We start from the raw sequence: 14190 nt of genomic DNA on the forward strand, positions 1-14190 counted from the left end.
AGTTCGAAACTCTTGTACAATCCCGATCACTTCGATCCCAAGAGTCATCGATTATCACGACTGTTAACTTCTGATCACAGAATAGAAACAATGGGACAATACGGTAAAATACAACGTTGATTACTTTCATCCCAAGCGTCAACGATCGCCACAATTACACATCGTCGTAGACAAGTTCTAGCTACAGGTCTAATTCTGTCGCGCGTTTCAATAAACGAATCGACCGAGATAACAACCATGTAGCCTCGCACAGGTGCACGCATCGATGTAGAGATACTTGACGAGAAGAGACGAACGAATCGAATCTATCACAAGTTCGAGGACTTCGTTCGTCCCGAGTTACGTAGAGATCCCTTATCGTAGAGATGTAACGCGTACCGACACTAATTTCAACGATACTTTCAACCGTTCTCCATGGTCCAATGGTGGAACCGTGCTACCGATCAGAACCGATTCTCCGAGAAACGAGTAACCGTAGAAGGAATTTCTGTTCGCAGCATCCTTTGAACCGTGACACCACCTGTTACTGGACACCCTGTATACCGCGCGAACGGTGAAAAGTCGAGCAGCTGGTCAGTCATTCACGCTGTCTGCTCGTGGGACGTTAATTTACACGGCGGAGACGTAAACGGTCGAGCTTCCACGTTATTTCGGTCGTTAAAGCAAACACGTATATAACGTGTCGTTGACAAGCGGCTGTTTCGTCGTTTACCGAGGTACGAGTAGCCAGAAGGCTCTACGAAGAAACGCGCTAGAGACTCTACAGGTCGGTTTCATTGGTAACGCAGAACCGCGATATTACTCTTGGAGCAGTACTGGCATTCGTGGATCTGGAAACACGATCGACAAGTTGTTTGAGTAGGTATTATCGAAACGGTCGGCAAAATGTGGCTGCACCAAAGACGACTTACATATTTGGTCGAGTGACTTAACTAGAAAATTAATCCAATCGTGATACCAACTCTGCATAATCGTTTCGTGGTTCATAGAAAAGTGCAAGAGTGCAAATCTCGAAACTGCAACTGCTCCTAATTTATTGGATCGTCGTATTTATTGGAAAGTGATTTCGTTTTCCAAAATTGAGAATATATAATTTAATAATATGTTTGTACATTTCTAAAAAAATTTCATGTTCACCCCAAAAAGAAAAAACGAAATGACTTTCCGAACAACCCGATAGAATTTAGTCCTAGACGACTTAGATATTTGGTCGAGTGACTTAACTGGAAAATTAGTCCAATCGTGATACCAACAGCATAATTATTTCATGGTTAATAGAAGAGCACAAAAGTGCAAATTGCTGAACTGCTCCTAATTTACAATAATCATTGTACCTTGGTCTCACTGTCCAGATCAGTGAATGCTAAAATATCAAAACTGTATAAATTGATTATTCTTTGAAGGAAATATGGAAGAAAAAAATACAACGAATACAAATAACTGAAGACAAGAGACGAAACAATGGTCGTACGTACTTGCAAGCTACCTAGAAGTACACTGAAAATTGCTCACGTCTGCGAACTACGTAGAGAATAATCAAAAAGTGATTGCCATCTGTAGGATATCGATCCCCTACAGTTTGACACTCCACTCTCCGTAGCCATTACAAACGAAGTGAACTTGCCAGGAATAATCAATTTATATCCTCTTCCAGTTTAACCGAATCATCGAACAGGAATAAGAACCCGAAACTGCTAGCTCTGTTCTTCAACAGTCGCGAAGATGTTTGCTCTCGGATCATCTTCCCAGTTAGAGTTTAAATACCGCTCTACCAGAGCCACAGACCCGAAGTAATTCCTTCGAATTACGTAGGAGACAGTCGAAAAGCGATTGTACCTTACAGGCTACCTTTATAAATTTCATCTCCCATTGCATCCATAAAATACCGTTAAAAAGATAAAAAGAAGTTGGCAATTTCAGAAACCACAGGTCCAAAGGTTCGAAGTAAAATAAAGAAGAAGAAGGATCCGACCACCGCGATCCCACGAGTGGTCTCCGAAGATCAACGTAACGGTGGTCGAGTCTTCAATGATGGTCGTAACCATGGGACACCTGAGAACAGGGACGATAGTTAGGACACTTAGAGAAGTTGCATCGATCCAACACGGACCTGGATAGTATCTGCGAACTCCTTTGAAGAAACTTCTTGTAACGACTCGTAACGACCCTAAATTGAAAAGTATCGGAACGACGACGCTATCGCTGAAGAGAGAGAGAGAGCAGATAATTGCACGATGACCCAAAGCGTTGGTTCGCGTCGAAAACACGCCGACGACGCAGCAATTGCACGCTTACGTTGCTTCGAAATTTAATTACGCGTGCCAGGCACGAAATCCTCGAAGGAAGTTAGATTAACTCCCCAATGGGGATGGGGGAGGGGGCTGACAAATTTGCAGAATAACTTCCCAGCCGTGGCCTCGTGAACAGGGTAGGACAGGACTTTTCGATGGAGCATCGCGACGAGATAGAAAAACTACACGAAGAAATGGAAATTTTGCGATCGTGTAACCGTGACAAAAACTGATAACATTCCTTTTTGCACACGTTCCCGTAACAACGCATGACACTCCATACGACAGACCACTGATAACCGAAATTCCTTTTGCATACGTTCCCGTAACAACTCACGAGATTCTCCGTTTCCATAATGATGCACTCCTTATATAACATAGGACACTCGAAACAAGAACAGATATAAAAACATGACAGTATGGCAATTAAAGTGTAATACAAAAGAAAATAACAAAGAGTTCGTCTCCCGTTGGAGATCAACATTTTTCGTATCAAATCCTTAATTATTACGTAACAACCACGCAACCTAGAACGTCTCCGATCGAGTCTTGTGACGCGGAGTTTGCTTCGAGCTCGATTTTCTCGTCGATTTTTCAACGATCCGTTTATTTACACAGTGAAATTACGGGTATTGTCGGGACAGAGAATTTCTTACGATAACTCGACCTTCGAGCGACATTGAGCACAAATGTCCACGATTGGATAAAGAAAGTCGTAAAAGGAACGGGACGCGATAAAGCGATCGTTCACTGAATGAAGTTGACTGTGGTCACGCAAAGTCAAAGTTTATCGATGTTTATCGTTCAAACGTTGCCCCGAGAGGAAACGTTCGCGAGCATTTTAAGAAGGAGCGGCGTTTCGAACAATGAATTCGAAAAATTGTTTCGAACACCTGTGTCGAAATGAATCTTTTCCGTTGATTCGTCACAAATGATTTATCCTTATCGTTTCGTATTGTCGTTCTCGTTTATCAAGTCACTCGAACGTTAAATTATCACAAATTTGTTTCTTTCTTCGGAGATCGAGACCGAATATTTTTTTCCCATTGCAAAAATCGATCTTAGACGAGAAGATCTTAAACGACGAACCTAATAGCTCCGTTTCTCATCTCATCTTTGACGACTACCACGAATTGTGTACGTGAATATGTACACGTGTACGTAAATATTTGTGGAATATTACGTATTCTAAACATCGAGTAGAGATTGAAGATATTGCAGAGGTTGCACGAGTTCGAAAGAAACGGTGCAAGAAGTCCCTCGTTTTAGGACACAGGCGTAATAACATTACCAGAATGACAAATCTTTCCTACTCTAACGTTGAAATTACTGGTAAGAAGGAAAGATTGCGCCCAACGTGTCACGAAGCGTGTAAATATCAGGTAAGAAGAATGCTAAGGATAATAAAGGCGTGAAAGGAAAAGGTGGGAGGAAATTAACCGATAACATAATTCATAATTTCACGGCATAGTGTGGCTTAGCGTTTACAAGATGCCCACGTTCTGCAGAGGAGACGAGGAGAGAAATATGGGCAACGTATTATCGTAAAAGTGTGTTGGATGAAAATCCGCAATATACTCGTAACCGTCAGGCCTCGATACTACAGAGCAGAGACCGAAGAGAAATTTTAAACTCTTGGTCAAAAGTAGAATTTTCAATTACGCGTTGTCGAATATTTACCTACACGATTCGTGGTAGTTGTCAAAGATAATAGGTTGCTCGATAAGTTTCGTCGTGCGATGAGAAATGGAGCTATTTGTCGTTTTATTTTTAGATAGAGAAGTTTCATACAGATCAGTCGACTCGTTTGTATATTTACAGTTGTTCAAAGTTCAAGTGGAGCTATTAGATTCGTCGTTTTATTTTTCGAAAGATAGAGAATTTTCATACAGATCTGTCGACTCGTTTGTATATTTACAGTTGTTCAAAGTTCAAGTGGAGCTATTAGATTCGTCGTTTTATTTTTCGAAAGATAGAGAATTTTCATACAGATCTGTCGACTCGTTTGTATATTTACAGTTGTTCAAAGTTCAAGTAGAGCTATTAGGTTCGTCGTTTTATTTTTCGAAAGATAGAGAATTTTCACACAGATCTGTCGACTCGTTTCTACATTTACAATTGTTCAAACGTTGAAGCGTCACAGTAGTTATTCCCAATGGGAAAAACTTATCGAACAACCTAGTACACTCGTGCACACGAACTTTCGTATCTCTGTTCGAAACGATTACACCGGAGGGTAATCGAGTGCACTTTTTCTAAAACAAGAACAACGTGAAAAATAAACTGTGCAAAATTCTCGAATAAATCCACACGAGTATAGAATAATAGATTACAGGTACGTACGATCCGAGTGGCATATTTGTATACGTAATGTGTTCCACGAGCAAGAAAGAGCGGTTGCTCCCTTAAGAAAGAGGTATCCAACATCGATAAGAACCGAGGCTGCTCCGCTCATCGATTCGTGGTTCGTATTTGGGTCAAGGGCCAACAGCCCTCGAAGAAGTTTCTCCGAGGTGCTCGAGAAATTCGAGTTACTGTCGCGAAATCGTTCGAACCGAAACATTGTCAGGGAACACGAACGTACACACCCGACGCGATGTGTCTTCGGTGAAATTCCCAGCACGTGCGCGTGTTTCGGTAGGATCGCCGCTAGGCGTACAATGATACCGTGGATGTACGCCATCCAAAAGCGATAATGTTGCGGTTAAAAGGTTCCTACGCCCTCGTGTAGGGCGTGAGCAGCCGAGGGGTTGCCCGACCAGGACCACGGATGGAGATAAACAACGTACAAGACAGTTAAACCCGCAATTTATTCGAGTAATTTAGCTACGGACGCGTAGACTACACGGAAGAAAAGATTCGGATGCAAAGTGAACGTGAAATCTGTGCACACGGAATAGAGAATAATTTCAAGGAATAAACAGGTACCGAGTGTTCGACAAGTTGTTCCTGAGCAGAGTCAAAATTGGATTGTACGGTAAAAACAATAACTGTGAGAGACGATCTACGGTGTAACTGACTGTTTATCTCTTAAGCACTCCTTATGGGCATATTTGGAAACTCAACCAAATTCGAATATCGATGAGACGACACCGATGCAAGGATGGAAATTTTTCAAGGATGGGAAATTATCGTTGTATTAATTTATCTGAGTAATTTTTTTTTTCTCGTATCCACTCTCAGACTTTGTTCTCTTTCACTTATCGTAGTCGACATTAGATGCAAACGAAAGCAGATTTCGAATCTAAAAATCATTTCACTGTAGTTAAAATTTAATAAAGAACTTACATTGTGAACGTTGGAACCTCGAATCTTCTTTCCTTGGACCCGTTCGTGTCGATTCAGATTCTTGATCCCTGTAACAGAAACGACAATTAGTATCTAAAAACAAACAATTTGTAGACATCCCTTTCATTTGTAGAAATACATCTTTGTCGAACCGAACCAGAAATCTTCCAAATCGATAAATTCCTTTTAGATAATACTACTCTGATCAGTAATACTATAAAATAACAAATACATCGCACAGTTCGACCAAGTCGACACCCTTGACCCCTTGCCCTACGATTTGAATTTCGATAACGCGGTCACAACTCTCACTGTCCTTCTGAACGTTAAATTTCCTTTTTAAAGACACTGTACAAAGATTTCTTTGTAATATTTCTAAGAAAATACATTTCCAATATATTTAATTACCCGTGGTTCCTACGTTCGATCCGATTTCCTTACGAGTCTTACACAATATTCTAGACGAAGGAGTCGAAGAGGGGAATATCGCTCTGAACTGTCAAAAAATGGATAAACTTTCTCCTATCCATTCTCAGACATTTTTCTCTTTCACTTATCCCAATCTACATTCTACCAAAACGAAAGCAGCTTTCGAATCTAAAAATCAATTCACTCTGGTCAAAATCTGACAAGAACTTACATCGCGAATATTGTAAGCTCGGATCTTGTAACGTGGGAATTTCTTTTACAGCTGTATGAAAAATGAAAAATGTAGTCGTTTTCGCAACACTCGGTCTTCGTGCATACTCCGTAGTTCCTCCTTGGTAATGTATCGTAACTGAAACTCGACGTATCGCGACCCGTCCCGCGAACCGTGTACAAAGATCGCGGTTTGTTCGCGTTGCCACGGTTTAAGTACAATACGGTGAAACAGTAAACGCAGCAATGCGGGTCGCTACGATCGGAATTTCACGGGACGTGCAGTGATTCCGAATGTATGCAATAAACTCGGGCCGGTCGTGGTGGGGGCAAATTTCGAATCCCTAGGAATATGACAAACGTATTATAATACCATGCATAAAGTTTCTTTTCCGTTGGAAGTTTACGGCTTCATAGGGTACCGGGACCAGAGGAGAGGGCGAGGACGATACACGACCGAGAGGAGTCACAGTCGCTGCTGACTCTCCTCCGAAGACGATAAAGGCTGCAGGCTGCCCCGATCGATAACCAATATCCATGGAAACTGGATCTCGTCGCTCGTGACGGAGCGACTCCTCTTTTCCTTTCGTGCTCCCGATGTCGTCGTACCGTTCCGTACCGTTCCGTTCCGTTCCGTTTTCACCACACGTACGATATTACGCATGTGCAAGTCGACGCGAATTCGCCAAGATTTTCTACGCGACGTGAACCACCGTCGACGACCGAGGACCATCGATAACCTCGTTACTTCCTGGTACCCGCTGCGAGGAATCTCGAATCCAGCTCGGTACCTCGTTCGCGTACCTCGTGGACGTATCTACGACCCGGGATGACAATTTTCCCAGCCCGGATAAGCTACGGGACGAGTGACGTGGATTACAACATCACGACTTCGGACAGAATGATCTTCGAGCGTACCGTGGAACGGTGATCCAGATCGCAGCTTTTCTCAAAGTTACGCTAGGTGGACCATCCCGATTCGTTGCTCGACGCGTCGAATTCGACCTCACCCGCCAAATTTCGCTTAATTTCCTCGAAAACTTGCACGACTTACGGTTTCCTCGGATCGTACGTGATCGAGGAGACCACGGTTTGGACCAAGCCAACGTGCACCGCGAATTTTATCCGCGGACCGATGCCACTGGTAAACGGATACCTACGCTCTCGATATATGTGAAAATACCGGGACAGAGATTCCCATCCGTGAAAGAGAGTTCTCGAATCTTTGCACCTCTGTCGACGTTTCAACGTCAGCTTTGGTAATTGATAAAATTTTAGACGGAAGCAAACAATGAATCGAAAGATGAAAAATGGTTATCGAGAGCGACGACAATGTCCGAGAAATTGAAACCTTTTTTCGGAGTTTTAATAAAGGTGATTCTGTCTCGAGTCACACTCCACGCGACGAGAAACTGGAAACTCGATCACCGTATCATCTACGGTTTTTGAAAAACACCGAATTTTCGGCAAGAATGATTTTAAATACGCGAAATGTAAAAACGTTGGAAGATTCTGATTTGTTCTTAAAAATAGAGGAGAGTTTCGAGAAACTCGAGATATTCGAGAATACAAGTATAATTTATTTATAGTTTTCGGACACAAATAGTTATCGATTAACGTCAAAGTTTAGAAATATCTAACCGAATATTTCAACAAATCGATGACTCTCGAACCATTATTTCTGCTAGGATGTTATTGATAATTGTTTCAAATACGGTTCCACGATGATTGTTAATAACTGTGACGAAGAAACGTCAAGATATAGGGAAATCGACGAAGGCGAACAGTATCGGTGAATGTTTGTCCATCTGCGCGATTGTTATTAACATTTACACACGTTCCGAATATCAATCTTACAACGTACACCTTATTCGTGCAGCAACCTCCACGTGGTGAGACCTGGTAATCGGTAATTATTGTTCGAGCTAATGGCTGCGAATTTAGAACGTTCTATTAATGAAATTTCTGTTGATTGAAATTAAGAGAAAAACAACGAGCAACTATTCGAATTTAAAAACGATCATTAAGATAAATTTCGCGGTCGAGTACAGGCCGTAGAACGAATATTACTAATAACGGGCGCGCCCTTTTTATTTTTACTTTCGGAGAACGTCTTTCGTTAAAAGGCGAAACGAATCGCGTTATCTTTAAAGGATTTCGTTTTCCCTCGAGATAGGAAGCCATCAAGCTCGCCGTATACGTTATTTTCTAGGTCGGTACGAGCTGAATTCAGAGCAGAAAACGGACAAGGTACCCAGAGAAACGAGATAAAGGGCAAACGAAGGGTATACCGTGTACGACTTATCGATTCGCTCGATTATTTGTACATTTCTCGCGGCTAGGTGGAACGATATCGCGCCGGTATAATTATGGTTGTTCTCTTCTGCTGCTCGTTTCTTTTGATTCTTAGCAAGGTTTCCACTTGACCCGGGGGTCCTTCCGTGTATTCCGCCCGCGGCCGTTCCGCCGCTGTTCTTCCGGTCTAGCCGTTTATTTCTAACCGCTCGCCCTTACTGTAAAATACGAATTCCGGTCCAAGTTGCAACCAAAGTACTTGGAATAATCGGTGTCCGGAGATTTTTTTTTCCACTACCAACAAATGGAACGCCACGTATGAACGCGTGTCGTTAGTTTCGAAGCAGATGTCTTTCTCGTGAATCGTGGCTTTCGTGATTCTCGTGAATCGTGCGCACATTTTCTCTGTCTACCTTTTCATTCACAACTGTTCTCTGTGTCCTCGTACTTGCCTATCTTTACGATATTAATACTAGTAATCTAATTACTCGTTGATCGACTATCAGGAATACGTCGAATGGAGGGAAGAAGAAATGGAACGCGACAGAATGTACCTTTTCGAAGTATAAAGCACCCGAGAATTTTTGTTAACATTCAAACCAAACCCCGAGCATCCCTTAACGACTCTAGAATTGGGTCTGCTCGTAAGCTGGGGCAAACTCTTGTCGGATATCCTAGCTCGACCTTCGAAACAAACTCGTGCTTAGGGGTTTTGTTACTTCTTTCGGCATATCTCTTTGCCAGACTTTGACCCCAGTTTTAACGCCTTTCTCGCAGAAACAAGGACACGTCACGCCTTAATGGGACACTCTGCGCGAAACAACGTCAGAGTTTTTGGTAGGGCAGATTTGAATCCACTTACGAACTACCGTCACTGTTAGAGACTACGACCTGCAAAACTTCTCATAGAAACTTGGACAGCTTGTAGAACACTGACGAAAGTAGGTTCTGAAATAACCGTGGAGGTTCGGAAATATCACTCGTTGAATGAATAAATATCGTTTAGATCGCATCGTAGCAGACTCGTTGCAATCAGGAGGATTTTACAAATAATATTCGTAAAAGTTTCGTTAAGAGAATAAAAGTATTTAAAAAACTGTGACTGTATTAATACTGTAAGCGACCTTTGAACTTCGACGTCTAGCTTGACGCTCGGTTCTCTTTTTTCTTTTTTTTCTTTCGCTTTGTTTATCGAGAAAATACTATGTATATACGCGTACAATGACTCGTGCAACGTATAAATAAAAACAGTACGAACACGGTCGCGTTCGGTCTCATTTTTATCGGGAGATTCTCGTTAATCCATTGATAATAACGTCACGAAGGTAAAATGAGAAATATAAATGTTTTTAGTTCGCGTTAGCTACCATTGCACCACCATCGGTGCAACACCAGCCGTTGCACTCGCTCCTGGTGCATTTTGTGCGTTCTCTTCGTCGGACGATTCTCGCGCAGCTGTATCTCGACGCGACATAAAAAAAAAAGTCGATTCCTGGAATGACTTCGCGACCAACTCCGGCTATATGCGTTTTTTTTTTTTTTTTTCACACCGTCGAACACTACTGTATTCGTAATACCATTATTGTTCACTTGTTATCGACTGGGCAAATAAATCCCGTTTAACGACAAATGATAAATTTTCTCACACCTTTTACAACAGCTCCATACTTTTAACGGAACTTATTACCGAGCTATGTACGAAAAAGGAAAACTAATTGTCACCTCCATCTTCGGACAATTAAACACAAGTCGACGAGATAAAAGAGGGCATTTTCATTTTTGCGAATGGTTGATCCTCGTTGTTAAATTTCCAAAACAAATATCCCTCCTTTCGTTAAATATCGTTTACGATATCGATCACTTTTTCGAAAGTTGTATTTCACCGACTCTGGTCCAGTAAGTTACAAAAAGAAAACTCGAAACGGTCAATACTGTTGAACAATATCTCGCAACGAATTCAATTTTCGTTTTCTTGCATTATTAACACCTACTTATTAGATTTCCAAAACAAATTTTCCTCCTTTTGTCGATTTACTTTAAAAATCACTTTCTCCAAAAGATGTATTTCACCAACTCCGGTCCAAGTTGCAACGAAAGCACTTGGAATAATCGGTGTCCGGAGAATTTTTGTTCTTCCACGCCCAACAAATGGAGCGCCACGTATTAACGCGTGTCGTCAGTTTCGAAGCAGATGTCTTTCTCGTAAATCGTGGCTTTCGAGGCTCCGCTAAATGAAATCTCGTTACACGCGCGGCGTACTCGACCATGTACGCCGCAACCCTGCTGTACATGGGTACAACCCATGTGCATCGCACGTTGCACATGTGCACGCGAGTTTGCAACGCGTCCCCAGTTCCCGTAAGTTGAAATCTCAAGTTGGTTCCGAACTCGAGTGATGTTGATTTGGCACCGAGATCGACGATGAGTCCGTGGGAACGGTTAGGTTGAGAAGTGGCTGCCAGGGTTGGTCGTTCGGTCGCGACCATAACTGGATCGGTACGATTGGCTTTTACAGAAGCTGCACGCGTACACGATTTTTCGTACAATAATCGGTACTGACGTTCGTACAATTATTCGAACGATAATTGGAAAGTTTGGAAAATTATCGTACAACGTATACTCAATAATTCCCAATAACAATTCTTAACGCTAGATTTACGGGACACGTCCTTTTCACGTATTTCTATCGATGAGGAAAAACTTTTATCCATTTAACGAGACAAATATGTATCAAAATTCATTCTCTTCGAAGCTTTCTAATTTTATAATTTTCTATACAATATACCTGTTTCTTCTCGATACGCGACAATTTAACGCAAAAAATATCCGTAAACCTAGCGTTAAAAATCGCTACAAGCATACAAGCTACGAGCATCGAGAGAGTGTAATGCGAGACTCGCTCGGCGTTGCTCCGTCTCTCTCGCACTCGTTGCTCAGTCCCTTTCACTTTCACCGAACTTTGCCCCTCTCGGTTCGAGATGAATAAAAACGTCTGTCTGTACAAAGTCACCGACTTCCCTGGACGTACAGGAACCGGTAGACCCCGATTCGGGTGCACACGAGCGGAAATTACCGTGCAGAGAGTTGAAATTATGCGAAAACTCGAAAGGTAGTGTTCTTTCGGTATCTCGACGCTGCGAAGTTTCTCCTGTCATAACCCGATCCGAGCAGTCGTGTTCCCATTGAACGAAACCTGGTACATTTTCGTGGCAGTTTACCCCGCGCTGGTCTCCGCCTATTGAATAACCGACAGTCTACTAATCCCCGTCGACCAATAGAGAGCCAAGTTCCTCGTGGAAGTTAAACGAATCGGACCGAGCGACTCGTCGGTGAATTTCGAGTGAAACTTCTGCGGCTGGGCACGACGCACTCCCCGAAGGCCAACATCCGGCGAAATCTAATTTCTACATGTCAATGGGATTAGCCCCGTAACTAACGGTATTAACGAAGTCACGGTGCCGTTCATTAGCAAGACGACAGATCGAAGGAGACGGAGTAACGTGGCACGGGGACGCGGATACAGGCGAGGCAGCAGCCACCGACGAAATGGCTACCGGACAATGAAATTTCGGCCATCGAGCCACCGAAGGGACTGTTCGAGTCCCGTCGTTAAGCTCGTAAGCTTCGTTCTAATGCCGCGATACAAAGACCACCCGCAAACGCGTCACGGAAGTCACGCTCCGAGCCGTACTCGTGGATTACGCCGTGCGTCCGTTTGCTTCCCACGACTAAGAGTCTCTTCGATGTGTACTGTTCTAAACTTCAGATTTGAATATACATATAGTTTATTATAATGTGCAGGGATCACGCGTGTCCAGTAGTATAGTTTTTTTTACATATGAGAATACAAAGTCCGAAGAAACGAGTTTGACAGTGATGTGTATCGATTTGAACGACGACAGTGTCTTCGTGTGGTCTTCGTGACGATACGACTTGGAATTGAATAGAAAAAAGTCAAAAGAAAAATAGTCAAACCGTTGATCGCGTAGCGGACGACCCTTCCACGTCAATATGAAGACAGTCCTTAAAACTGACATCGACATCTGGCACCCTTAAGGTCATTGTTGCATTCGTTCCAACATGTACAAACGAGGAAGAACCGAGCTTCACGGTTCGATCTGTTCCTACACCGAGTATTCGAATTGTGATCGTCGTACCGAGTGCGTTATTAGTTATTAGACTCAACTGGGGACATTTAGGCTGAGGGAGAGGGTCGTTGATCGAGAGAAGGTATCGAAACCTTAGTCACGGGATCGTTGTGTCTCGAAGATCGTACTTCAACGATTGCTCCTTTTAAGAACTTTCGTTCAGGACGATATTCGTGAGAGAGGTCCTGCATTTCGGAATTATTATTCAGATTACAATTCTTTGCATCGATTCTCCCTAGAAAATCACACGTTTGTATATAAAAATATACACAAATATAATTACCGTCAATCTTTGCACATCTTTGTCTTACTTTTGCCTATAAATTCTGAACCTCTGTCGAGGAAAACTCAGATACACCCTCTGGGTCAAATATTCGTTATTTGTTACCCTCGTGCTTAAAATATTGCAACCGTACCGTTTCGAAATTATAATTCAGATTACAATTCTTTGCATCGGTTCTCCCTGGAAAATCACATGTTTGTACAAATATAATTACTGTCAATCTTTACACAAAATCTTGGTCTTACTTTTGCCTATAAATTTTGGTCCTTCCTCGAGGAAAACCCAGATACACCCTCTGGGTCCGATATTCAATATTTGTTGCCCTCGTGGTTAAAATATTGCAACCGTACCGTTCACCTGAACGCGCAACTAGAATCTTTTTTATGCAAATCGAACCACCAAGCGAATCGACGTCAATTGGACAGCCCTGTCTCGAACCCTCGGCTACGCAGCCCTTGGAAGCATTCTCTTCGAGCTATATCACGGGATATAAGGTTAGCGTTCAAGGTTGCCAGCAATGCAGAGAGAACGAGGAAGGCGGTAGGTACGGTTCGGTTTTGTTGCATTTTTAACGGGGCAAGTAGCCTCGGAACGATAACCTCTTGGCACGCGTGCAGCTAGCCGAGGAAATTCACGGTTTATTGCCGCGTACCCTTTCGCTTCGTCTTTTGCGTGCTCAGACCTATCTAAATATTTACCGTAGCTCGGATGCGCGCAGTCGCCGTTTGTATTTACCCGTTCGTTTGCTCGATGACCTTCCTTGCCGCGATGAAGCACCGCTCACGACGCGAAAGTCACTATTTTCGAAACGAGACCGACTTCGAAATTCTCGAGTATCGATCACGGTGTACCAAGTGCCGTGGTACACATTCGAGGACAACAAACGCCGAATATACGCGGGAAAATTCGATTAACGTTCCATGTGACACTTCTGCTACCTCCTTTGCCGATATTTCGATTTATGTATCGTTTTGTATCGTTTTGTATCGTGAGTCTACGCTTGGAAATTTTCCAGGTTTTCTTTTCGGCATCCTGAGTCGATGGTGTAAAGTAAAATCCAATTTTACGATTTATCATTGTGTTTGCTCCAACAAAAGATTTCAGTGCCTACGCGACCGATAACGGATTTTTATTTATCCTCGATCGTAAACCTAGTCGATGTCATAATAGTTAACCCTTTGAACTCGAGAGGAGATCCTTGGTTATCACCTAATTCACTGTACTATTTTCGATCCGGGAAAACTTG

General features: G+C 42.7%; 1 protein-coding gene across 1 annotated transcript in view; it reads right to left on the reverse strand.

The window, feature by feature from the left end:
• The window catches only part of Alpha-man-iib (alpha-Mannosidase class II b), a 198541-nt gene that overhangs the window by 139445 nt on the left and 44906 nt on the right, over nt 1-14190 (reverse strand). Inside the window, exon 2 of the mRNA XM_076324277.1 lies at nt 5580-5647. The gene's annotated coding sequence lies outside the window, so the exon portion shown is untranslated. The remainder of the gene's footprint in view (nt 1-5579; nt 5648-14190) is intronic.

The sequence above is a fragment of the Ptiloglossa arizonensis genome, chromosome 12 (assembly GCF_051014685.1).
Source record: "Ptiloglossa arizonensis isolate GNS036 chromosome 12, iyPtiAriz1_principal, whole genome shotgun sequence".
NCBI lineage: Eukaryota > Metazoa > Arthropoda > Insecta > Hymenoptera > Colletidae > Ptiloglossa > Ptiloglossa arizonensis.